This window comes from Branchiostoma lanceolatum, chromosome 15 (assembly GCF_035083965.1).
Source record: "Branchiostoma lanceolatum isolate klBraLanc5 chromosome 15, klBraLanc5.hap2, whole genome shotgun sequence".
NCBI lineage: Eukaryota > Metazoa > Chordata > Leptocardii > Amphioxiformes > Branchiostomatidae > Branchiostoma > Branchiostoma lanceolatum.
Genome location: NC_089736.1, coordinates 8,974,597 through 9,000,404, shown reverse-complemented (window position 1 = coordinate 9,000,404; position 25,808 = coordinate 8,974,597). Strand labels below are relative to the sequence as shown.

Below are 25,808 nucleotides of genomic sequence, written 5' to 3'. Positions count from 1 at the left end.
CTACAATGCCTTTATCAAACCACCAAAATAGCAGTAATTAACTACAAAAATGAAGACCATAGCCACTGTTAACAAGCACTCCTAATTTCTAAGTGTTTATTACAGCAATGTTAGAAAACATGATATTACCAAGTTACAGTTGATGATATGAACTTCTTTTTGGTTTGGAATTTTTCACTACAAAGAGTGAATGCCTTAGTAACTGTGCTACTAGTAGAAGCATGCTGTTATTTGTAACAATATCGGATATTTATACAAGCCAAATTAGTGAGAACCTGACATACAGTTGAAAAGAATCACGAAGTGGGTGTGGTTGCATATTCTGTTCAAGTGGTACTTTTTGTGTATGACTGTTGACCTAGTAGTACAAAGAAAAAGGGCAAAGCCGTTATCTTCTATATATAGCGTGCAAACTCTGAGGTGGCAATCTTTGAGCATGACATCATAGTTTGTAGAAGGGGGTTGGGACCGTGTGTTATTTCCGTAGGTCAGATATGTGTGCACTGCAAATAGCGCTGAAAATCATTACCTTAGTGTGAGGTCAGTAGAAGAAACAGGCAAGTCTTGCGACTTATTTTTTTCAAATATACTGTAAATCGTGAAATAGTTGCTGTGGTTTTATATTTGCAGTTTTCACGGCGACCTCTCACTTTGAAATCGTATGGCGAACTAATACAAATTGTTTTGACCGTGAACTTAAACACTGCAAATTCTTCATTTTTACCATGCTACAGAATTCAGATGTCTTATTCACTTTTAAATGGACTTCAAATCAATTTACAGTTAGACAAAAAAAAAGAAAGTATCCATCAAAGAAACGACTGTAAATTAATTCCCTGCAACTGCCTTATTTCTAATTTTGTAAAAGGAAAAAACTATCATTGAATCATACATTATGTAGATAATACTATGTCTTTGTCACATAGATACTCATGATAAGACAGACGAAAGCCATCAGTTGGAAAGTCAATGTTGTTTATTAAAGACCAAGTCTTCAATTGACTGTAAATTGTGAAATTTTTGCAGTATCTTCAAGTATGAAGTTTTCATGGTGGCCTCTCACTGTGAGCTCAGCACCCCATGAACGTAATTATATTCCCCTTCCAGTGGGAAGGGGGATATATTGTTTTTGCTTGCCTGTTCTTCTTCTTCTTTCTTCTTCTTCTTCTTTCTTCTTCTGCCAAAAACCAAGTAGATGCGCGGTGGTAGCTCTACTAATGGTATTGCAGAAAGTTATATGTACCTTATGTTACAATGTACGGATGTTATATTTGAGATGTAGGTACCTGTAGGAAAGGTGAATACACCTGACAATAAATTATGCTAATGAGTACCTTATTTGCATAATCTATGCATAAACTTGTATTTCCCTTACCATAAAAGCTGTGGATGTCATCTTTGAAATGTAGGTACCTTTAGGAAAGGTGAATGCACCTGGACATAAATTATGGTAATGAGGACCTCATTTGCATAATTAATGCAGAAACGTGTACTTCCGTTACCGTAAAGGCTGCAGATATCATATTTAATATGTAGGTACCCTCAGGAAAGGTGAACACACCTGGCCATGACTTATGCTAATGAGGACCTCATTTGCATAATTTATGCATAAACTTATATTTCCCTTACCGTAAAAGCTGCGGATGTCATCTTTAAGATGTAGGTACCTTTAGGAAAGGTGAATGCACCTGGACATAAATTATGCTAATGAGGACCTAATTTGCATAATTTATGCATAAACTTGTATTTCCCTTACCGTAAAAGCTGCAGATGTCATATTTGAGATGTAGGTACCTTTAGGAAAGGTGAACACACCTGGCCAAAAATTATGCTAATGCGGACCTCATTTGCATAATTAATGCATAAACTTGTATATTCCTTACTGTAAAAGCTACGGATGTCATATATGAGATGTAGGTACCTTTAGGAAAGGTCAGGAAACCTGGCCATAAATTATGCTAATGAGGACCTCATTTGCATAATTATCCATAAACTTGAATTTTCCTTACCGTTAAAGCTATGGATGTCATATTTGAGTTGTAGGTACCTTTAGGAAAGGCGACTACACCTGGCCATAAATTATGCTAATGTGGACCCCATTTGCATGATTTAGGCATAAACTTGTATTTCCCTTACCGTGAAAGCTACGGATGTCATATTTGAGATGTAGGTACCATTAGGAAGGGTCATAAAACCTGGCCATAAATTATGCTGATTAGGGCCTCGTTTGCATAATTTATGCATATCCCTCACCGTAAAGGCTACCATTGTCATATTTCAGATGTAGGTACCTTTAGGAGAGGTGAACACACCTGTATATAAATTATGCTAATGCCAACCTCCTTTGCATAATTTATGCAGAGACTTCATGGTAATGGGAGGGGAATATCCTGCATTTTCCCGAAAATGTTGCCATTCTAGTGTTCTTCTAGTTTTTCAGACGTGTTTTCAAAGATACCGAAAAATGTTTGATTTTCATTGTGACACGAATTTCAAATGCAGCAAAAATAAAGTGTGTCTACAGTAAGTCGGTGCCAGGTGGATTTCTTCAGCAGTGGCAGATTGGCAATCAGGAACTTAGAGGTCAAGTGGGGTGACAGAGAAGGGAACAATAGGCCATATACCATACCGCCTGGGGAGGTTGCTATCTTACATGTGAGTGTGCCCAGGTCAGCGGAGGTCGCCGTAAGCTAACTTCAAAGAGAAACAAATGTAGAAATAAATTTTTCGTCTAGTCAGAACTGCCTGTGTTCTGTGCAGTTATAGGCTGGTTCAATGAACTTGTATATGTTGAACACAGCAAATTTGGGCATTCTTGGGATAGTTGCAGATATTTGTTACAAAATTCAGCTGTCTTGTAGCAGAAAAGAATAATATAGATCCTTGGCAATTGTCTTTTATGTCAGAGAACCAACTGAAATTCCTACCACAAAAAAGTTGTACCCCAAATGTGACCATACAAATAATTTTTTCAAAGCTTCAACAGGTTGTTCCAGCAATTTGTTTTCCCCAAAGATATGTTTCAGTAGCATTTTGTACAACTATGCAATGGTATCATTAAAACATTTTCCAGTCTCCCGTTTGACCTATATTTTGTTTAAAACATATAGCATACAGACTGGAAGAAACAAGATCAGTAAATAGATTTCTATCCAAATCAAGTAATATCTATACAAAGGTGGACAAGAATTGGTAGTTTGATATGAAAGTTTTCAGTTATTGTAGTTTTGAGTAGATAGGATGACAGTTGGTAACTTGGCAGAACTTGTAAGACAACTATGGAAAAGTTGTTCAGTTGATGAGTGAATCATTGTGTAACGCCCTTTTACCTTTCCAGTTGTTGAACAATTATGTCCAAACCACACCTGTAAACTATAGCTATATTCCGGCATCAGTGCATGTGTAATGTTCCTATACAAAACTATATTTCAGTATACTGTATGAATTGCAAACTGATTTAAATGGTTTGAAACAGAATAGGTTAACTAGACATAGAAAATCTTGAATTGTCATTTCATAGTTGTTTCACCCCAGGCTATGGAAGTAAAGGTGGGAGAGCTAATAGCCTATAATCAGGGACATTTAAGAGAGACACTCCTTTTCGAAGGAATTTGACGAGCTTTTTACCAGTACAGAAAACTGTTATTTACCTAATTACTAGATGACTCAACTTGTGAAGACTTTATTTCAGTTATTAGGCTTAAAGAGTAAATTAACACTTAACCTTTAGCACATTGAAATAGCCATTTGGCACCTCATTCTCTATTTGGTAAGAGTTAGGCAGCAGGGAGAAGGTTAAACAGTTGGGAATAGTCAAATAGTCAAAGAATATTTTGATGGTAAAATGAAGTGAAATTATTCAAACATAAGCCTTGAATCATATAGAACTAATTTTTAACAGAAGGATACCCAAATTTTGAAGCAGTTTTGGTGTGCTTTTTGTGTCATTTAAAAGTACAATACTCAGAGTGCTGAAGAGGCATTTCTCTACTGGTTCATCGAACAAAAAAAGTATCTGGAAATTGTATAGAGTAACATTGAAGCACAGTGCTCGAAATACCACATACCACAAAATACCACACTACACACATGCAGGTTGGTACTGGAACAATGTTAGCTATACAGGTATTTCTGAAGTATTCGGTCAACCGGCACCCAACTTGAACCAGTCAATGTACTGGGTATGTAACTGTACCGTATGGTATGTGGATCTTAGTCGGTACTGTACTTATCATTTACTTTAAATGGTTTCTAAATGGTTACAAGATTTTGTTCTATGTGGTGCACCCAAAATTCTTTCTGTGCACCTAATTTTTTGGGTGGGTTCACCAGTGCACCTATTTCCAAAAACAAAGTTCGAGCCTTAGATCAAACCTGTTTGGTGGAGGTAGTTTTACATGTTACCTGTAACAGTGCAGGTATGCATAAATAAAGTATTTCAAGCCCTGAGTATACCTACATGTTACACCATGCAAACTCCAGTGTTTGGAAGCTCTGGAATGTTGTGAAAGGTTCCTACAGTCTAGTCCCAGACCTCCCAAGTCAGGGTGAGCCTCTGTCTACAGTGGCTGAGTCTCAGGCATGTGGAGCCTTCTTGTGGAGTGTATTGAGGTGACGCTATCATGTCATCAGGTTAAGTAGCAGATAGGGAAGGTATGGTAGGAACGATAATGGTGGTTTACCTGTAGGCTGGGAATGTCGGAAACACACCTGGCTTGTACAGGTATGGTAAGGTTGTTAAGTTTATACAAGCGTAAATGCTGCGCACATGGAGCTTGACTACTTAATGTAAACAAGGACATTCTATATAATGTCCTTGATGTAAACAGTAATGTTATCTATTCTATTTTCTAGCCATTGAAAAAAAGGGACTTTTTTCTATAACGGAAAAATAACTTTTTCTATAACGGAATGAGGAAACGTGTACTGTTAAGCTAAATTTTCTTTGTGAAGAGCTCATAGTCATACATGTATATGTGTCACTAATTTGCAATAAAGGATCTTTTGTTTGAAGTTCTCCTGTTCTTTGGGCTGCTGACTTTACGTCCCCATCTGAAAGGACTAATGCAACAATGCCCAAGCAGGGCTTGACCTTCCGCCTTCTAGTTTCACAGAATTTTATCCATATGGTGAAGCATCAGAGATACTTGCATGCACAAGGCATGGCACTCAGTGACTCAGTTAAATAGTTGTCTGGCAGTCAATGTTAGGTCATGCCAAGCATCTATACATACAGTTTTCACTTTCAACGTCAAGGCATACAATATACAAAAGCTCAAGTGTCAGATGTGCAGGAATTACAGTTGATTTGAAGTCATGTTCCGTAACGTTCGTCTCCAATATTTATTATGAAACGTTAACCCTGAGATTGTATTTGTGTGAAGTTCCCAGGACCTCCAGGACAAAAGCCTGCATTGTGGAACCATATTGTTATTGAAAAATTATACATAACACCTGTGATATTTGTATTTCTCTATGTGACATCTATATATGAGAGCCAGGTATAAGATGGACTATACCACTCATTAGCAAGGGTAGAATAACAACATTTAATGTTTTGACACACATTGGGGTTTACATTGACATACATTAGGGCAGTCATCACTTTGAAAAACTATTTTAATGACCAGCTGTAAAAGTTTGCAATTCAGTGTTTTTCTATGATTTAATTTTTTTAAAGTTCTTAGAATTTGTCTTTGATCCATCTATTTACTTATTCATTCGTTCATTTCTTTGTCCGTTCGTTCATTTGTTCGTTTGTTCGTCCATCCATCCATCCATCCATTCCTTCCTCCCTTCATTCGTTAACTTATTCATTCATTCATTCATTGGTATTCATTCGTTTATAACTCTTTCATTGTTTTTGGCTAGATTTTCTGTGTCTGTGTCATTGCAGTGCCAGATGTTTCTTACTGTCACAAGGGAGTGAAGTGTGCCATCTCTGGTTGCCTTGTTAATGTCTACCTGTGGATACCTTGTAAGATTGCAGGTTTAACACCTGCTGTGCCTGTTCTTGCTCCAACCATCGGTGCTTTCAGCACTTTTAAATGGGAGATTTGTTGGTTATGACCCGCGCTGTCCTGAAAGGAGTCGCCATGGTGAAGTGCATGTTACAGCTTGGATTTTGGGTTTTATGGCGTGATCCATAAACCTTTATGTAATTACCATACTTTTCAGTGTGAAGGAGTTGAATGAAAATAATTATCACATACTTGAATTAATTTGTATGTTTCACTCATGTCTGGTACAAAAAGAACTGACTTCATGTTTGTGTTTGCCAGAAGCAAAATTAAAGGGAAAGAAATATAAAACATATACCGTAACTTTACTAGTGGAAGACTTATATACGGTTGTGGCACTAAAATTTGGTGGCATGGTAAAATTCAAGAGTTTGAGGTAAAGACAACCCTAGCGGCACAATGAAAGATGGCGCGTGAGTTTGTAGTTTGAGGTAAACTTAAGAATACCACAAAAAAGTCAAAATTTACAGTAGTGTAGGATTAACAGTCTTCCCTAGAAGAGCTGGTAAACTTCTCAGACAACCTGCTCAAATTTGGGACTGTTTTCTGAAACCTTCCTTCATAGTAATCCTCAAATTTCTAGAATGGACCAGTTTTTACTCTAGCATTGGAGCTCATGTTGCAAGTATGAATAGCTAGTCTATGTGCCAGAACAACATCGGACACTGTGCTCATTCTGGGGTCCTACTGTGAAACTAAAAAGTGTAATGAGTAGGGCTGCAGTAGCAAGCATGGTTGAGTGAAGATAAATGTGACCTGCCACCCCCTGGTGAGAATGGTCATGGCCCATTGGGTGGCTGATGGGGCTGGGGCCAGGACACAGCAGGACAAATTATACACTTGGAGAAGAAAGAGTTATGTCAGTGTGAAAGGGCGGCCAAAGCCTGATTCTTCTTTTACCATAAACAATGTCTGTGAGACGTTTTAAAGCACAAGAAATTACAATGTGTCTGCATCACAGGCTATGCCATGTGTTTGTGAAGTTCAGTAGAAACTTGAAGGTCAATTGTATATTTTGGTGGTAGAGGTATGAAAAATCTTGTCAGACTTGTGTATGGATGTATCTTTGTACTTGTACGACTGCATAGATCTAATTTGCTAGATTCTAGAATTTTTAGAAATAAAATTTTAACATTCAGACAGTATGTAACAATGTTTGCAGGCAGTAAATGTAGTCACTTTTGTATTTACCACCACCAAGATGAAGAGAGCCACGAAGAAGAGATTTTATGAAGATGGTTCAGGAGCATCTGTCCGACCTCCTTTCATTCTCCATCTGTCCATCTATCAATCATCCATTCATTCATCTTGTTATCCTTCTAGTCATCTATCAATCCATTTATCTATCCTTTCATTCTAATCTATCTGTTCATCTGTTTAGCCATCTTCCTACCCATCCATCCAGTTTTATCTATTAGTCTATTTATGGCTGTAAACCTCCATTCATTCATCCATCCATATATAAATCGTCAGTTTTCCATTTAGCGTAATATCCATCTATCTCAATATCATTCCTTATGTTTATGCCATAGTAACCTTTTTGTCAGTAGCTAATCCATAAATGTGCTATTTTAGTCTCTTTTAGCCACAAAAGATTTACATTTACTGGCTTTTAAAGTCTTTAAATGTTTGTAGATGAAAGAAGATTCAGGCCATTCCCAGTAGGACAAGGACATCACTGGTAAACATTTGCGGTGGTCTCTGTCCTAGTATCCTTTCAGACAGGACAATCCCCGGGCTTTTACGGCTTGTCTCCATGGTAACGGCAACCACACCTGTGTAAAGAGGATGATGGTACAGTACTGTAAACTCATTTAAGTTTGCAGCATCTAAATTTGATGTCAAGGTGAAAATCAAAAGTTTGTTGTATCTTTAAGTTCTCCACTGAAACAGTAGTAGTAATAGAGAGCAGAACCTACATTCAAGGTGTGTCTCTCACCGCAAAAACGGTGAAGTTTAAATCAAAGCATAGTGAAAATTAGAAATTTTGCAGCACAAAACATGATTGACAAAGAGGGCCATGGTGCGTTCCCCTCAGATTGCAATATCATGGTTCATTTATCGGGTTATCCTCTTGTGACTGGAAAACAGATAACTGAGGGACAAGATAGAGTACAGACCCAGGAAGTACTGAGTGCATCAATACAGCATTGTCCCTGGCTCTAGTGGAAAAGACTCCACCCTAGATGCTAAGCTTTCTTTTAAGTGTCATTTTATTTCAACATCTATAAGCTAGGATTGGTGGCCTTGAAACTAGAATGATTTAAGTTGTTCCAAAATTAAAGTGTCAACTGAGACATTTTTTATAAAACTTCAGGGCCATTCTTGAAAAAGTTGTCTGGCAAGGAAAGCCAAAATGTTTGGGACAGCATTCAAGCCCTAGGGACTTTTTGGTCAGAAGAGACTCAGCAGGATGAAATCATGGCTGAAATCATTTATTTCTGCATTTTAGTGACCGTCTGGACATCATAGCTGCCTATCTCTATACCAATCCTTGTCCAGTGACCTTTCATGCAACATGCACATTACAAAGGTCCTTAGTACGGGACATTACGCCATATCTGCTGTTAATTAATGTGCACCTCTACAATGGCTCTACAATGAACCTGCATATATATTATTACATTATATCGTCTATCTTTCCTGTCACAACAGCTCTTCACAGTTAAGTAATAATATCAATAATGTCAGATTTATGCAAATAGAAGAAAATTACTGAATACAGTATAACACAGACTGTTGCATACATCAAACAGTTCACAAGTTTACACATTTCTACAAAACTCTTATGATATCATTCTTCTTCATCGATCACTAGTGCTAGCTGGAAATGGTTGTTCAGTGCAAGGTGAAATTTATGACGTGCCGCGATCATTTGTGTGTCGTGGGATACACAAAAACGACAGAGATTGAATCCAGAGTCAAAGGTGTCACCTTAGTACTACATCGCCAGAAAGAGACCTTTATGAGATGAATGCTGTTATTGTCAATCAATATATATATGATGCATCAACATCCTATTAGATAAAGGATTGTATTTCATCACTTTTTCATCACTAACAAAATCCTTTGCTGTAAACGCTGCCTTTTTGCCTTAAATGTGCTTAAATTTCTGTACTATCAAAGGAAATTAGATAGACATAAAACATAAAAGATGACACTCATTTTCTGCTGCATCCTACAACTAGATTCCACTGGCGTCACGCAATGATTAAAGTCTGAGGTGATTTCTCGGAGGATAGATTGTCTCGGCTCTGTTTCCTGTTATTCTATCAGTCGTTGGTAAGATATCATCTGTTCCGAACACGGTGAAACACAACGCTGCAAAGATGGAGATGTTAAAGAATATTTTGAAATGTCTGTGTGTGGGGAGGTCGCAGAATGAGGAGGTAAGTGATACCTGTATGTAGCAAAGTTTAATGTATTTAGATTTGTGTAATTATGATTGGCTACAGAGGATTGATTGACGACAATCTTTGTCGTGCACACCTGAGCTGCATTGTCCATCTTATCTCCTTCTTTTCCTTTCTTTAAGATAGCAAAAAGTCCAGTTTGTTTCTCAGTTACATGTAGTTTTAAAGTCTTGGACACATGCATGTAAATTGGACAGATGTAAATTGTTTCATAGGAATTGGTTCAATGGATATTCTGACTTGCAACAGTTTTAGTTTTGTTGCCCAAACATGAGGTAAATTTGATTTCGTTAAAGTTACATTGCACAAATCTAGATGTGTTTTATGTAAAAGTAAGCAATTTTACAACATAGAAGGTAAAAACTGGGCCATATAAGATATTATAACCCCAAATTCCAATTCGTTTATTACCATGTAGCTTCTATTGAAGCTAGAATATGAAATTGCCGAAAACTGCAATGATAATACTCAAACATCTTTACTAAGAAATGGAGTATGAGAAATGATTTGGAGAGAATTGTGGGGTGAACTAATCTTCTTGGCTGTCTCCTTGGGAATAGTTACCCATGAATCAATATCCACTGAAATGAGATTGCTGTAGTTTCAGTTTACGATTAGTTTTCACTGAAGACTCTTAAGTTGCTCCTGTAGTATTTCATTGTAATTTGATCAAATACACAAAAACTGGTGGCCAAATAATCAACTTTTTTTTAGCAAAGATAGGTTTGATCTACTCACACCAGACAGGACCCCTAAAACTCCCCTTTAGTATTTTCATCCATAAGTGTTACATGATTTGTTCGTTAACAAAGTCATTGCTTTCCAAAACATGGAATGTCCCCATCCCATCCAATAGGACATCTCTAACCAAAGTTAGGTGCTCATTCTCACCTGTGTCAAGATATTATATACCTTCCCCGTATGGGTACTACTGGGGGACCAATCAGGGATTTGAAGCAAGAACCTACCCACAACCTACAGTACCCTAAACCCTAACCACCAGGCTAACATGCCATCACATTTGATTTACAAAGAAAGGAGTGTGCTGATTGAGAGAGATAAAAAAGAAATATCATCGGCATGAGGTCACCCCGATACTGATGACAGACACTCTTAGTACTTGTAAACGACCTACTTTTGGACACTTAAAACTTGTTTGTTTATAACCATTGTTGTCAAGCACTACCTCGACAGGTGATGAGAGATCCCAAGAATGGATCTATGTCCACACTTCAGGTGTTCTCAGTTTCAAGGATTCTATTTTTGGGATAGCAAGAATTTTTGACAACCCGTGAATCTTGAGTACCAAATAATGGCTGAACGGCGCTTACTAAAACTTTGAAAAGGAGAAAATACTTTCATTTTCGTGACAGTGTTGTTTAACGATGTCATGGCATCATTCCCTTGAAAACCTAGTTTCACCATCTTGTTGTTAAACAAAATGGAAACCTACTGTGCGTCATTGCGTAGTACATAAAGGACCAGTCAGAACTAGGCGATAATGTGACTGGGAGATAGAATTGCATTGGTGGTGTTTGTCCAAGCTTTGTGTATAAAATAATACGGGACATGGTGCCTCCTACGCGCTGAGTGAGATCGTGGGCACAGCTCACAAAACCCGGAGTTTACGGGACAACTGCACGGCTGTTCACATCAAAGAAAACGTCCTGCATGGCAGAGATCCACACAATTGACATGAAATCCTGGCTTTTTTTATGAAGATGAATACAGTGGTTCTTGGGTTACCGTGGGTGATATATCCCTACGTGTGTACTGCTACCTTTGAGAGTTGGACGGTGTTTGTTAATTAGAGACAAGTCAAGTGTTTTGCGAGTTTTTCTGCTGCAGTTTTTGCTGTAGCCAAGCCAAGAAGCTGTTTTATTGTTTGTCCGAATGGAACAGATCATTTTTCCATGGTGAAATGTAAGTAATGAGGCTTTTACAATTGCATTGAAAAGTTGCTGCTAAGCAGCCGATGTGTATATGTGCTGCTAGCAGACATACACGTCTGGGTAAATAGTATGGTGTGTATGCTGTTAGCTGATTGCTCTTTGTTTATGGAGCACTTGAAAATGTCAGGTATTCCCTGCTTTTAATGGATAGAAACACCTGTTGTGAAAGGTAAGAGTTTAAGTGGCGACCTCAGACCGAAGTGTAATTTTTCAATTTGATAGCTTATAGAGCAGATAGCCTTTTTCAGCCAAGCACATGCAATCACCTCTACTCATCTCGACAAGTGTGTTGGGTTCTTTTATACACAGAGGTTTGATGCCTAAGGCTTATGCATGATGCCCCCCCTTACACAGGGCCGTCGGCTTTACGTCACCATCCAAAAGTATGAATCCAACCCCTATAACTGTACTAGGGGTAATGGCTGTCACATGGAGGTCGCCTGAATTGGAACAAAATGGTTGTTGTTGGGACCCCCACACTATTTTACGTCCCCTCCGAAATATGTGTGCAGCCCCAACCGAGATACCGGGGTCTCCCAGTTACCGGTACTATTTGAACCAGGAGCTCAATTGTGTGGCTGCTATCAGTTGAGCTACAACAATATCCCCTGGTTACAAGAGTAATTCAACCACACAATGCAGTACTTGTCTTTTGTCAAAAATACATCATCTTTAGTTTATATAAAGTGTTTAACAATGAGAATTTGAGTGTTGCTTTCTAAAGTGCTCAAAATTAGTATGGTAGTTTGTGTGGCAACTATGCTGCTCGAAAAAAGACTGGTCAGTCGGAAGAGTCATTGTTACTAAGGCTCAAGGTCACTTAGGTCAAGTGGGTCAAGGTTAAAATTTGTATATGTTACAAATTCAACCCTCAGCTTACGTTTTCGTATGAGGTCAATACTAAAGTCCCATGCTTTTTAAGGTTTACGTGTTGGTGATGTATTTAGAGTAGAGTATTCTTACTGCAAATATATGCTGTATTTTGCTGCTCATAGTGCAAAGGTAGATGTACAGTTGGCAGGAAGGATGTTGGATGCTTTAGCCCTTTACCAACTCAGCCCATGGCTGATCAGACCAACCCGGCCTAACACCCTGGTCAACTTGGGCTTACACCCTAACCCTAATCCTGTCCGAGTTGACGGGTGTGGGGCCGACTTGACTGGGCCTAGTTGGTGCTAATCGTCCTAATCTTGTGGCATGAATATTTCTCCTTCGAGTCATATCATCTCCTTGATAGAAGAGGTCTTGAAAAAGAACCAAAAAATGTGGTCACCATATTTCTAAAAAGCTTTGATCACACCGCAAGCACGAATGTTTGATGGGAGTTCATGGTGACTCAGGAACATGATCCTCCGCTCTCGAAGTGTGGGAAAAGCCGCGCCGTAAGGGATCAACTTACCACGTACACAAGGATCCTTACTGTGGTAAAACAAAGGAGAATTCTCACATGTTTATTTGACCAGGTTTCTTGTGCACTGACCTCGCAATGGTTCAGTTAGAAGGAATAGTACTAGAACTATCTACTTCCTGTGCAATCAAGAACAAGCGTGGAAGGAATATTACAGACAGGTGCAGAGAAGAGGTGGGAATTTCAGGCTGAAGTAATTCATTGTATTGGATCTTGGTTCTCAACTATTTGGAAACTAAAACATAAATATATGACTTTGTTACAAATGTACAACCCAAATGATACCTTGGTATTTACATGTTAATAAAAGCTAGATATTTTTTTACCATTTCTGTATGAAACATCATTAGATGTGTAACAGGAACTATCCTTTATGAGAATTTGTGGAGTTTTAAATGCAGTGTTAGAAAATGCAGTATTAGACTCAGCCACTAGAGGGCATTGTTGACTTACACTTGCTGAGGCGCCTCCTTACAGATTTGGCAAGATCTGCAACATCGAGTATAGGGCAACATTGCAAATTTTGTTTTCTGAATTGCATATACATGTATCATAGACGTCAAATCAAATCAAGAAAGGTAAACTTTGAGTCAAAATGTTGTAAATGGTACACTCTAGCATGATTTTACAGATTGATAACCATCTTTGAATGCATTTTTAATGATTTGGAAGAAGATTGGATCCTTGGTAACAAAAGCACTACACATTACTCACAACTTAGTGACTCCTCAGGTCAATCTGGGTTGAACTAATCTACCTGTAAACCAGGTTGAAGACTAGGTCTGTTGTTCTGGTGAATTACGGGGATCCCAAACCCAGTGGCCTGTATCGTTTGCTTGTTGACAGTCTCCTCTTTTGGGATAAATATTTGGACTACTCCTGGGGTAAGTTTGTTGGGGTCAACGAACTCTATTGTCATTTCAGGCATGCCTTTCAACTGTCTAAAAAGATTTGACATTTCCTTTTGAAATGGATCCAAAAAGTTTAGTTCTTGAATGTTTTGATTTTATGTGGGTAATGCCTTTGACCTTACCACTCTAGCACTTGGAAGTTGTTCCTTGTTGGAACATTGTATACCATTGTCATAATAATCATCTTTTTCTATATTTTTAAAGATTTTACATTTATAGAAATGAGGACAATAACATTGGAAATTAATGCTGTTAATTCAAGTGAAAATATGGGAAATGTTTTAAAAAATTGAGGGCCAAACAACACAAAAACGGTTACAAATTTACAATAGATCACTGGGGAAATATGGGATGTGGCTGAAACATAAAACATATCAAATTTGGTTCCATAAAATGTTTTCTCCCCATCTTGACTTTTTAATGAAACAATAGTAGTAAATGTTGAATATCTAGATAAACCTTTAAAGAAGAACTCAAGTGTCCAGGGAACTAGGGTACCATGTAGTGACAAGTTACAGACCTCACAAGTTACCCAGTAGCACTTCCTCTCCCTACCCTGTCTGTTGACAGTAGAGGGCAGTTTGGTTACCTGATGGACATGAACATAAACACCTTGATGGCTCCACCAGACTCCAGTGGTGTGGGCAGGCCTTTGATCCCGACTATGCAAAGTGCAAGTCGGAACTGGTCAAAAAAGGGAAGCTGTTTTCTGCTCTACTGGTGCGAGAAGCCGACACAGTAATTTTTGTAAGAAGATACTTGTATTTGAACTGTTGGTGGCAATGGTTTTACAATGGAAGCATCTATTATAAGTTTTACCGCAACATATATATTCAGCTTTTGATTGCACTACAAAAACTAGAAATTATTCAAAACGTTGGAAAAGTTCATTTGAAAGGTAACAGGTGTCAAAGATTCCCAAGGATGATGGAAAAACTTGTTGAGCTCTGATGCCCCCCCCCCCCCCTTTATAGAATGGCACAGCCCGTAAAGTGTGATGCTTTAGTTCACCTCTGTGTAAGGGTGTGACAGCAATAGTCTAGTGAGTTTGTATGTCATTGGGAGAAAAGAAGGCTTTTCATGATATTGCAAATTCTTCTGACGAATGTTTATAAGGATTGCAAGAGGAGTCAAGAAAGGTAGGAAATGTTGAGTTTGTTCTAAACTGAGTATCTTCTGCTTTGACCAATACTAGGAACCCGTTGATACCAGGATCGCAAATCGAGATTCACCCAGACATGGGATCGATCCAGATTCGGCAGATCGGCGTTAACCCTAAGTACTTGGTGTCGGATTCAGACCGTTTATAGCAGGAGTTTGCGAATGGGGATCAAGCCTGTGCCTGGGTGAATGCCGATTTGCAAATCCTGGTATGAACAGAGTCTAGCATATTTGCCTGATACATAGAAATCTGCATTTCAGCATGTAACACAATGATTCTGAACCAACATTTATTCATACTATTAGATATTTTGAAATTGGTCTTTTGCCAAGATTTGCTAATTTTTATAATAAGAGGTGATGATGTCTTCTTTAGTATATGTGTACCATTAAAATTGATTCATGTGATTCTGAAGCATCGATGAGTCATCGATGAAAAAGGGCTGAAATTCTCACCTTTTTAGAACATTTTCCAGACAAGAGCCAGACATTTTGACATCTTAATTATCATATCTTACAGCCGAACATATAATCAACATTCCAGATAAATTCTTGATTCATCTCTAGGGAAAAGTTAATCCTATCAAAGGGGAGGAAAACAATAGGCAGGCGTCGTTTAAGGTAACCAATCCTGGATAAGAATGCTAATTAACACTTTGTTGCTGAATGATGATGACACCAATAACTGGACCATCTTAAGGCCTTAAGGCTGGTGTCGGCCCACTTGGGTGGTCACACCTTGTTTGTCGCCTCCACAGGTGTGCATCTTACAGGTGTTTGTGTCTTCACTAAGACATTGTAATAACATGTGGTATAAAAGCACCTATTTTGAATCTAGATTTTCAAATCTCACAGTACGCATGTATGAAAAATAAAAGGTCTGTAAAATATAAACTTGTTTGAGTAATGTTACCTTATTGTGTGAATTTGTATACTTTTTATCTCAGATGATGGTGAGAGAGTTTACAGATTTGTGGTTTTGCCTTCTGTTGAATTTTGTCTTCTGGAAAATACAAGTTGGTAAATGCTGTTGAGTGTGATGTGATTGGATGAATTTCTGGAATGTTTCCCATTGTATCTCTTGGACATAAAAAGGATCGCTGTGGTTAGTCTGTCATACCCTCCTTCCGGTGGACATGGTACGGCCCATCCCACCGGAAATCTCTCCAACATGCCTGGAACAACAAAGGTCCTTGGTTCACAAGCCTCTGCCTAAAGGTACAGTGTAAAAAAGTGGAGTGGAACAAGATCAAAAACATACTTCTATTTTGTTAACATGTCAAAATTGCATAGTTTGCTGTCTATTGGTAAGTCCAGAAAGTGTTTACGTATCAATACAAGCTGATATATTTTAACATCAAAAAGTTGACCTTTAATTCAGTTATTGTTTTAGTTAACTAGCAGAAGAAATACAGTAGGGTGTTTGGCCAAGAATCCAGAGGTCCTGGGTTCAAATCTCCTGTCATGCCACCAATTCTTGTGCCCTTGGGAAAGGCCCTTTTCATGACTTCCTTCACCCAACCCAGGTGTAAAAATGGGTACCTGACTTCGGTTGGGGAGGTAAAAGCTGGTGGAACTAGAGGGATGGACTTTACCTTCCAATACCTTGCCCTAGACATAATCACTATCTAACAACCCACTGTATCTACGGCATCAAAAAGGCTATGAGACTACCTCAACCTTTTACCTCAGCCCTTCCTACCTTACCTCCCCCCCCCCTCTGCAAAGCTTTCTTGAAATCAGCAACATCTTGGTACAGAAGAAAAATGTGTGACTTTCACCTACCTGGTCACGAAACACTTCCTGAGAGTATTGTTGGGTTGTGGTGACAGGAAACATGGTCTGATAGGGTCCAGCCACATGTAGCTGTCACATAATCAGTGGGGCATGCCTGCAGTACAGGTCTGGTGGTGACACCTGTTTGCAAGATGTTTCATTTCTCTAAATCAATGTTTTAAGAATCAGGTCTGTAGTGTTGACACCTGTTTATAAGACGTTTCATTTCTCTAAACCAATGTTTTAAGAATCAAGTCTGTAGTGATGACACCTGTTTACGAGACGTTTCATTTAAACCAACGTTTTAAGAATCAGGTCTGTAGTGGTGACACCTGTTTATAAGACGTTTCATTTCTCTAAACCAACGTTTCAAGAATCAAGTCTGTAGTGGGGACACCTGTTTACGAGACGTTTCATTTCCCTAAACCTACATTTTAAGAATCAGGTCTGTAGTGGGGACACTTGTTTACAAGATGTTTCATTTCTCGAAAGCTATGTTTGAAGAAGCAATCACAATTTTTAGGATTTTGAGTGAGACTATAATGGAACTTAACTGTTGACAAGTATTTGCATTATTACCTTTTCTGTCACTAGTATGAAATGTTGTACAACACATCCATGACTGCCCTCAATTTGCTCTTGTAAACCTGTCATATGATGAATGTGACCAAACCCCTATAATTAGATATGAGAGAAAAGTACATTTTTCATCTTATCAATCTGGCTAATATGTTGTTACAAGAACAGTTTATAGACATAAGAAATGTCATTGTCAGAAGTATGTCTCTCAATGCTTTCAAGGTTAAAAGGTAACTATGTAAGAAAGACAAAGAGTGTTGTTTTTGAGGTATGTGGTTTGTTTGGTGTGTCTACTCCTCTGTAATGGGTCATTAACAGGGTTACTGTAAACTGTTTATCTTCATCTTTTATGTAATATGAAAAATAAGGCTCTTTCATGCTTGGCTGCAACATGTAATTACTTTACCAGAAGGTTGTGTTTTCGGTTTTGCCATGGTGGAGTGTAAACAGCATAACTCGAGAAGCTGTGGATGTATCTTCATAATATTTGGTAGGTGGGTAGGTGTCGGAGAGACAAACGTTAAGTTTAATAATGGGCATTGTAGCGGCTTCCTACGGTACTGCATTCAAACTTGTTTGGTAACTTGTGCGTGAACTTGTATCCTATGGTCAAGTTTGATAATGGTCCTCGTAATGTCTTCCTACGGTACTGCAGCAGAACTTTCGTCCTTGTATCAAATATCATTTCAGATTAGATATATGAAAACTCCATTTCCTATAGTTTATCATTGAGTTCAACTCTCTTCTATAAGGCAACTTGATATTTGTTTTTGTCTATTTTAGCAGGTGTGAAACTAAAAACCGTCATGACATATGAAAACGACAGTCCCTATTTACGGATCTGACTTGAATATCCAAACCTGAAGGAATAAATGTGGTGCAAACACACTTGTGTTTGTGTGATGACAATTTACGGACCGTCATATGTATGTGTCCAACCCGTTCCCACATGCGTCATGACAGCAGGCAGAGGTTAACAGTAGTGTCACCTCGGCCTTACGTTACACATCCCCTGGGGCCATGTCTCATCCACTGAAAGGTGAGCCATCCAATTTGCATTTACCTAACGACTGCCAAATTGTAGACCTGCGTAGCTCATAATAGTAACCTGACATTTGGTATTCGGAGCCATGCTTCCAGACCTTGCAATTGATCGCTTGACGTGACAGTTGGGATTTTAGGCGCTACGTTGCGTTCTCGTGTTATGAAATGACGTCTGATTTCTTGTACTGCTCTTATGTTGGAACAACTGAGGGATAATCGTTGGAAGGTCAGGTAGGTGAATACTCAGTATGCCTTATTGCCTTCACTACATTCAACGGTCATTACGTAAAGTTGTTTTGACACTGTAGCAGACACTAGATCACAGGTGGCAATGTGGTGACCATACAGGTAAGGTAACATTAAGAGGATGAAGCACCTTTGCCAAAACGACATTGTTAATCCAACTGGTATCACAATTATCCATTTCTTTTTGATTCTGTTGGACATGTATCAAGTTACATGACATTTTCTTAACAGTTGCGTACATGTGTATGATAGAGGTCCACAAACAAGTTCAGTGGGTTGGCATTACACATGTTCCCTTTTACTCGATCTTATCTCCCAGACTGACTACTTAAGAACCCATTCAGAACTCGTTATCTGCCGTCAGCTCCGCACAACACCCTGTCAATTTCTGACTCCTTGGCCGTTTACGAGGTAACCATTTTACGCAGTAAGGACTGTTATTGAAAAGGACTGTATGTACCGCCCCAGGCATTGAGGTCGTATTCGCTGTAACTAAATCAAGTACAGAAATAACAATTTTTTTAAAAACTAAAGGATTGTTAGGAGTAACTTTTCTGTATCACTCAATGATCTGGTCCAATATGTAGGCTGTGGAAGGTATGACATTTGTTACGATGAGGCTTGAATTTGCCCATATTGTATTGAAACCATTGAACCTGAATGACTTGATGCATTAATGAAGTGAAAATGATTGGAGTGACTGTCCACTCTTGTTGTGTGTCGTTGTAAATAAATGACATAACCTTTGAAACAAGGATCATGGACTGCAACATTTCCTTGAGATAAACTAGATTTTGAATGAGTTGTCAAAACACTGATGTTTTCTATAAAGTTTGTTTTGACTCCATGTGATTGTACTATAAATCGCTTTAAGTTTGCGGGGATTTGATTTCGCTGTTGGGAGAAAATGAAAAGTGGATGTGTCCATGGTTTTTAGTTCCCAAAGTATGACTTACAACGACCTTCACTTTATTGGTGATCCTTGTTGTCCCCCCACCCCCCATTATGGACCATAGAGACAGGCTGTGGTGTTTAGGTATTATAGACAACAATTGATAACAGTTGAAGAGGTCATAGACTGTCAACTCGGCTCACAAAATCATCTTCTCAAAAGACGCTATCTGTCAATGTCACCTGCCCTTAACCTTTGTCACCTCCAGACTTTAAGAAAACTACCTTTTCTAAAGTAAGAATAAATCATAGGACAAGAAAATCCTGTGAAAGGACTATACAAGAAACATGCTAATCGTATAAGCAATGATATCACGGTCTTTGTCAGGGTTTTTGTCTGGCTTGTACAATAGAGACAGCGACCAGGGAGGTCCAAGATCTACCTAAGGGCTGAAAGCTAACTTTCGTACATTGTTAACAACCTACAACATAGAAATAGATGACAATTATAGTATTCAGGCCCCAACATTGAAGCAGGACTTTTGTATGTCTATTCCTTGCAAGACTTATGGATGATAAACTCAACAGAAGGAGTGTATACATGTATATGTGTGTGTGTGTGTGTGTGAGTAAATATCTGTATGAGATCTACATACAGTCTTAAGTTTTCTTCACACAACAGGCATACAGTTACTTTCCCTGTGTGGTTATGCTGTAATATTCATACTCATAGCAAAAACCAAGGATTTTTGGTTGTATTTTCACTATACACAGTTCACAGGTGTGTGGTTGCTTCGACTGATGTTGGAAGATACGTTGGTGACCTTTCCTCGCTGAGGTGACCTTCAACAGTTAGTAGGGGTAATCATGTCCACCATTGTTACGCATGTCTCCCGAGGGTCCCTCCCTGGCAACCTGAAGTAATACTAATAGGGGTACAATTATCAGTCAGGGATGACAATCATGTATATATAGGCTGTTTTACATATCAATATCATTGATATACAATCATTGATATACAACCAAATAAGAATGTAGTAATGTTGATATGTGCATCTGATATCTATATGGGTATGATTATTTGAATATTGATATTTTGAATATTGGAAAATTCATACGTCACCTGTAGGTCCTTCTTGTGCGACATTTTCAAACGCAAGAATGACCTTCAAGAGATGTTCAACTTAGATTATTGGATCAGTAAGTAGCAAGTGGAATTCAAGTCTCTTTTGTTGCTTAACATTCAAAGTAAATGTTTTTTTACAAAAGGGATACTTCCCTATAGTATCCGTAACAGCTTACTCTTGATTGTGAAAATCAATACTTACTATCCTTTCCTTTGTAACGTTGCATTTGATAACACACATGCTCTAAACAATGACACTTACTTAATTTCTGACATGTGTACGTACCTCTGTGAAGTATACTACCTATTTACAGACTTACAATTTGTCTGCCTAAACATTGGATATCTTTTAAACATGTTTACCTGTAAAACTCTACTAAGTCTGTGTCTGTCTGTGCTATGGGTAATGTTAAGACTAGCAACAATACAGGGACTCCAAGGGCCCCAGGGAAGGATTTAGCAGGCAATTTTCGGATTAAGTAGCTCGGATGTTGAGCTTGGAGATGGACCTCAAGGACGAAAAACATCTCATTGTTCATTCCTTATAGACTTTGTGGAATAAATCCGTGTCTGAATGATTCTTTATGTCAGCGTAATGCTGTGTTTAAAGGTCCAAGGCCCTGTTTCCATTGGGTGGAGTCCATTGAGCGACTAAGGTTAGATTTGTATGGCCAATGGCTCTAACATCTAACATAATTCCACCAGGGTACATAATTCTGCCACCCTGAAAAGATGCGTTCAGACAAATCTCCAACCCAACGTCCCCCAGTATAATGCACTCCTGTATATCTAAGCTGTACATACCTGGGGGGTGCTGCACTAGAGATTTCCAAACCCACTGTTTTTCAAAATGCCCGATTTATGTAACCAGGCAGATAAATGTTAATGGAGGTTATAAATTGAATGTGATCCATGATGTAAAAGTATGGTTTGAAATACATCAAAACACACAATGCTTACAAAATACACATCCTCATCAATGAAATCCTTTTGAACTACTGATGGTCGCTCGACAATGACTACCTCAGTGCAAAAGGGCTCTGATTAGCCTGTGTAAACTGGCATTGTCATCTTTGTCACTATTGAACAAGGTCAAAACAACGCATTTCAAATCTAATGTGAGAAATCCCCGTCTGACAATGCTGTTGGTTACTTTGTTGGTGAAAAAGTATGGTTAGAATTTAGCATTTATGTTGGAATACTTTTGTTGTTGCGAGATAACAACATTCAAACCGTTGCTATGAACCGAAAACAGAAGACGAAAGGAGACCAAGCACTTAAAATTCAAACACGTTAGTGGTTCACAAACGTAATTAATTTCTTGACGGACAACTGCCAATCAAATGAACAGTGTCATCAGTGTTATACTGTTAGGCCAATGACTGTATTTACAGTCACCAATTACAATTAACTTGATAAGATAATGAACATGTTTACAACTATAGCTGGCCATCGGATACTTGATATAGCCATAGGTATTGAAGATGTAGCAATGCCCTATTGACAATTGTTTAACAAAGAAGGCACTATAATTGTTTTCTGACAGGTGGGATGGAAAGCATCCCAGGAAGGTCTATAATTGTCTGGATGTAGATTCTATTATAGATAACAATAGAGAAACAAATTGTTTGGTGGAACATCTAATTCTGTCTTATTGTATTGGCTCATCTTCTGGTATTAAAGTAGATTATGGTATGTTATAAATCATTGGTGCATTTTATGGACAGGGGAGTCAAAGTTTTGGGAGGTTTTCGGCGTAACACACCAGCTTCGCAGACACTTGGCTCAGCAGCAGCTGGATATATCACACTAAGATCATAAAAGGTTTGATGTCTCCTAGATCATATATCAATATTCAGAGTTGTATTTGGAAGTACATCTTCCTCAGATACATAATTATTATATTAACTGTCAATTAGTCGGCTATAGTTCTATCATGAAAATTGGCAAATGCTGCAGCCTTAAAAATAACTGTTGTTTTTTTACAAGTTGTAAATGCAGAAAATGTGAAAAAAAATGATGCAAATGTGCCAGATAAAAGTTCATAAGTTAATCAGAATAATTTGAGTTTTGCCATCAAAATCCTACATTGGGAATCTTTAAAGTGACCATCTTCTGATCAGTTGCCTTAAGAAGGTCTGATCTAATCCACAAGTTTTTCCAAGTGCCTTATCCCTCAGGGCCATGGTCATAACTTACAGTTGAAGAAACATTTAGATATAATATCCATGACATCATTCCTGACACAAGGCTGTGGCTGGGGTCAAGTGGAAGAGTATTTGATAAATGCTTTGAGTGATATCTTAATGAGTCACATCTATGACAACTAACTTTGGAAATTCGGGGTATACCTTAATTGTGTCATGGAAACTTAAAGCTTAAACTGTGGTTATGTCCATGCAGATCTGTTACAGTATAGTTTCATATAACTTGAAATGTACATTTACCCACTCTATCTTGTTTATGTTTTGTCAAGTGGAACAAGATTTGATAAATGCTTTGAGTGATATACCGAGTCACATGTACTGACTACAATGTAACTTTGTAGTGAAGATTTATATAGGTTGCACCATAGTTGTTGTGGTTGTAGTTGTAGTTCTACGTTGTAAAGTCACAATGTAGATTAGTTGCAATGTACTTTCATTTGTTGTACTCGTTGTTTACATTTTGTCACAGACAACTTTCCTATGATTTACGTTGACCTGTTTTCAAGCCAAAGATTCTTCCCGTCATCCCTAACCCATAGAAGATAATATCCTGTTATTACTACAGGATTTCTATCTGACAGATATGACAGAAGACAGGGGGACATGTCGACACTACGATTGGTAGTCCTTTGCCCTACGGTGACCTTTGATGACTACGTTGTACGGTCATAATGAGTTCTCTGCCACGTAATAGCTGCGAGCAAAGTAAGAGATAAAGAGTCGATTGTTCGTTGGGTTTTAGTCGCAGTGCGTCCATGGCTGGGGGTGGATAAAGGTGCAGCCTTAGTCAGACTGGTACGGTGGGTTTGTCCCACATGTTTGACGACAGTCGTAGATCTTCATAAAAGATTTATAAAACTGACAATTCATTATAGAACTGGAACACCACTAGAGGCTCTAGCGTAAGGTAAGTGTCTGCTCAATTTAGGGCTTGTTATGTTAAACGATTGGTCACAAGTGAAGTGACAGTTGTTGTTTGACATGTGAACAGTGCATGTGTGCACGTGCGTGTGCGTGCGTGCGTGCGTGCGTGTGTATGTGTGTGTGTGTGTGTGTGTGTGTGTGTGTGTGTGTGTGTGTGTGTGTGTGTGTGCGCGTGCGTGTGTTGAAGACACAATCATGTTCTTACTTGTGTCCTTGATCTGATTTCAAAACTGGTCAGGAGTAAAGGAGGTAAAATTGTTCAAGGCTGTAAAACACTGTGTTTGTGAAACCTATAAAGTTGGGGCATTGGGTTAAAAAAAGTTATGAATCGTTGTGTATTTTAGGGGAAAGGAAGGTTCAAATAAGTTCTATCATCAATCGTATTTTGTAGCTACAGTTAATAATAGCTATACCATGTTTGTTTTGTATGAGGCAACTTGAATGTCCTTATTTAGCCCATTAAGATAAGATCTGAAGGGTTCTATGCATATGTAAGGGTAGAGATTGTGGTCTTGCAGAATCAGTGATTCAACCGGTAAAGATCCAGATTGGTAGAATTGCCAATTGTATTAACAGGGATCCAGAAAGACTCTGATTGTGATCCCTACGAAAGAATCGCCCATTCTGCCAGATCACTATTTCTACCCTAATATACTGTATATATCATGTATAGGTATGGAAGATGTGACCTTGTGTAAAAGCTCCCCCTACCAATTTTTCCCATATTTGCTTCGCTGTCGTGACGTGTCGTCTAACTTGTTGGGTATTTTGCTTTAGGGCCTCAAGTAATGTATCACCTTTGACATAATTATGGCAGAATGATTGACAGCTGGCTGATTATAATGTGTCAAGTTCCATATCTGGTTATGCTCATCTATGAGGTCTAATTTTGATATTATTCCGAGTGGGTACCCTACAATAGTTCCGACCCGAAAAATGAAAGGCTGCATGAACGCATGATTAGAGCAAGCAGAAGTCCCCTTTCAGATAAGCCAACTGATTTAAAATGTCAAGGTAAAAGGTTGTTTGTAACTAGAGAAATTAGCAGGTAATTGTCAGAAGCTAGGGATCAGGTCATATTAGGCGTTGTACAGTCTGGGGTTTTTAGTGTTGTTACCCCTTTTTACTATAGCCTAGGCTGTAACCACTGACCAACCAAAGATTTGACACAAATCAATTAATGAATTTCATAGATAAAGAACAAATTCTCTGATATTTGTTGTCTTTTAGGTCATACTTTTACTCCATGCATCACATTCTAGTTGTAAAATCATGGGTTACACAACTCCAATTTCACGGAGACTAGTAACTTTGGTCTTTCACTTTCTGAAAAATCAGTACAATGTCATAAAATCATAAAGTAACTAAATATTAAATGCTGTATGACAAGACATATTTGTGACAGTATGTTGTCCTCTTTATGAAAGTGACATGAATTGGATAGTCGCATTTTCGGGTAAAAGAGGTAGTAGTAGTTGTCGTAGTATCATATCCAGTATTTTGATTATACTGCTGCTGGGGTCCCTGACACAGGGGTGGGCAGTAGTCGGCTAGTCTTTACACCAAGCTTCCAAGCGGCTCTGTCCAGGGGGTCCATGTTGGTGAGGCCGCACACTTCATGATGGGATTTAAATAATGGGCTGACCATTACTGGTACTTTCCTTGTTGATGACCTAATGATAGTCTTTAGATAAGGCCATTCCAGCTAATAAGGAGGACGTTTCATGGCCATGGTAGCCAACTACTTCGTCACACCTGTGTGTTACAAAGAAGGGCAGTTGTTCCGGCCATTGCAAATACAATATAGATAATGTTTTATATAGATCAGAGTCTTCTTTTTTATCATTTTTGCCATGAGATAAAATGATACCGTTAGTACGTTGATGAGTAACGGTTATTTGGCGATACACCGTTACTAGTCTATTGAGACTGAAAGTATCAAATCACTACTGGATGGTTATTTCAAAATTGTAGTTTGCTGGTGGTATATTGATCTATTAAAACCGTTGCTCATTGTTACAGAACGGGCTACAAACTGTTCTAAATACCTTATACATTATACGTCCTGGAACAAAATGGGTTTTAATATTGTGTAAATATGAAGTTTGAAAACATGACTTTTATGCAGATCCTTCCATAAACAATACTTC

The 25,808-nt window shown here is 38.4% G+C and overlaps 1 protein-coding gene across 23 annotated transcripts in view; it reads left to right on the top strand.

Annotated features, from left to right (window-relative positions):
* LOC136420569 (tensin-3-like) overlaps window positions 1-25,808 on the top strand; it is a 160,013-nt gene that overhangs the window by 4,244 nt on the left and 129,961 nt on the right. Inside the window, exon 1 of one of the 23 annotated variants that reach the window (XM_066407553.1) lies at window positions 11,339-11,356. The exons of 20 other annotated variants lie outside the window; for them this stretch is intronic. The gene's annotated coding sequence lies outside the window, so the exon portion shown is untranslated. Of the gene's footprint in view, window positions 1-11,338; window positions 11,357-18,332; window positions 18,496-23,536; window positions 23,642-25,808 lie in introns of those variants that run through there. 2 more of the 23 variants (XM_066407550.1, XM_066407552.1) reach the window with 2 other exon arrangements.